Source organism: Belonocnema kinseyi, chromosome 9 (assembly GCF_010883055.1).
Source record: "Belonocnema kinseyi isolate 2016_QV_RU_SX_M_011 chromosome 9, B_treatae_v1, whole genome shotgun sequence".
NCBI lineage: Eukaryota > Metazoa > Arthropoda > Insecta > Hymenoptera > Cynipidae > Belonocnema > Belonocnema kinseyi.
Genome location: NC_046665.1, coordinates 28,672,287 through 28,674,974, shown reverse-complemented (window position 1 = coordinate 28,674,974; position 2,688 = coordinate 28,672,287).

Sequence of the window (2,688 nt, the reverse complement as noted above, 5' to 3'; positions counted from 1 at the left end):
TTGTTTCCTATGTCCATGCGTATTTGTCATTTGCAGATTCAGAAAGTTAAAACTGAATCGGTTTGCGACTATGTGAATCGGTCATTTTCTCAAGCAGCTTCGAATCTGCGATGTATTGCAATTACCATTTCAAGCAAGGTTATATTGAATCGGTTTCCTTATAAGTTATTCAACAAAGTTATAACGACTAAAAGTCTTTAAAAAACAAATCAGCGGCAATTTTAAATTCTAGTGTCAGATACACAATTCAAAAGCCTTCGAAACCCATTGATCAGAAGTGAATGGATTTTTGTTTATTGGGCAGACTGTTTTGTTGAAATTTCATGTTTTGAGCTTCATCCCTTCAGTTGATATTAATTATTCTCTTTGGTTAAAAATGTAACTATCTTGTTTGACATAAAATACTGCATCAGGACTGAGCAACAGCACATTCATTGTGAAGCAAGCAGCTGTATTTAAAACAAAGAATCAACGAAAAAAGAGTGATAAATTATGAATTTTGAGTTTTCGGTTGAAAATTATGGAAAAGGAATTTAGGAAGAAAAGGCTGCGAATTGCATACCCTTCAAGTGTAATCTTGAAAATGAAATAACTTACAATTCCACATTTTTCCAATTTAAGAATACGTAGCGTCTTTTTTCTATATTTTTTGGCGTAGAATCTGAGAAGAGAGGATAAGTTACGAAAACTCTCAACAGAAATTGAACGGATTAACCAATTTTCTTCTTTTTTCTTAATCGTCTCGTCGTAATCTAATGCATCTAATGCAGAATACTGAAATTGAATTCCTTAATATTTTATTGATTTTTAATTTTTCTCAACGGGTTCTTATCTTTAACAATGGGAAGGTCGAGTGAGGCATGCCAGGCACTCAATCAAATCTTGAGCTCGATCCTGGGTTTTCACGACGTTTTAAGTATCATCAAAAAAATAACACTAGTTTCATTCGGAAATGATCTGCCCTAAATTTCTTTCACCACGGGTACACTAGTGGTGGCCGTTTGCTACTTCCTAGGCGCACAAAATGCATTAAGTTTTCAATTAATTGCAATAAAACAAGAAACCAGGCCATTTTTCGAAAAAAAGCTCTCTATACAGTCCTGTGTTTAGGCATTTATATTCAGTGTTTGAAATATGAAATCATACAATTCAGAATTGTAGGAGAAAAGCTTGTCAGAGTAATACATGGGCTAATTTTCAAGCCTGAGGAAGCTCCTTAAATACTTGTACTACAATTATATAATTGTTTATGTTGTGAAATGATTGATTAATGGTCAAATGATTTTACCAAAACTTACATTTTCTGGAATTATATAATGGAATATTGAATATGATTTGCATAATATAAATCAATTTATTTTTAAAGTACCTCCATTTCACTAAAGTATTTTTCGGAATTATGCTGGTGATCTGAGAAGAATATTTTCATTCAATTTTCAAAATTATGTGTAAAAATGTTTAAATTTTTTCCCTTAAATTAATATTAGAACACTGAAAAATGAATTTTTTATCAATGAAATTTACAATATTTAAAAAGATGTAGATTAAAAATTATTTTAATGTTTGAATAAAAATTATAGTTTTTAAATTAAGTACATAAGTCGAGAATCAACTTGAAGTTTGTGTAATTGAATATTTGATATAGTTTGTAAAATAATTAAAGTTTATATATGTTTGAAATACCCATATTTCAGTTGTGTCATTTTCCAAATGCGTCTGATGTTGCGAAATGAGTCACTGAATAAAATGTTTAAAATTATCTGCACATATTTTTTAAATTTTCTAGAATTAGTTTAAAAGGTTATTATTATTACAATTGCCATAAAAATAAAAATTTAATAGAATGATTTAATGAATATCATTATTGATGCTTTTTATGTTCTAAACTGATAAATAAATTAGTATTAGATGTATACTTTTATAACAATATTAAATTACGTAAGGATTACATTTGAACTGATTTTAATTACGTTAATTTATTTGATTATTTACTTTAAGGATATGTAATTGAATTTCAGCTAGAATCTCTATACCAAAAGTTTCTTTCGACTTTAAATAGCTCCATTAACATCAGTTACGATTATATAATTTTTTATAATGTTTGCAACTGTGCGAAATAATTATCTGAAATCAAAATTCAAAATTATATATTTATTAACTTCCATTTTTTCCAAAATTATTATAAACGTTTATCATTGATTTAAATTTTAAGTAACAAAATTTAAAAAAAACTATAAAGTAAAAATGATCCGAATATTTTAGTTAAAATAATTGTTTAATGATATGAAATTACATGAAGATTAAATTTTAATTTGGCTTTGGATATTGGATATAATAACAATGATAGAAGCTTTTTTATATTTAATGGATGCCTATTAAAATTATCTAATTTTTTGAACTGTTTAACGTGTGGTGAAATAAATATCCGAATAAAATTGAATCTTCAAAATTATATGTACATGCGTGTTAAAAAATAAAATAAAGTAAAAACAATTTGATGTTTCAAAGACTATAACTGTTTCAGGAAATATTAAATAATAAAAAAGTCTGAATGTAATGTATGTATGTATGTATTTAATATCTCTTTTTTACGGGTTTGAGGGCCACCGCTCCCTGTACATATATTTACAATTCCATCCTTAGTCTAACTTAACTACTACTTATATTCTACTCTTTCGCATTGCGCAG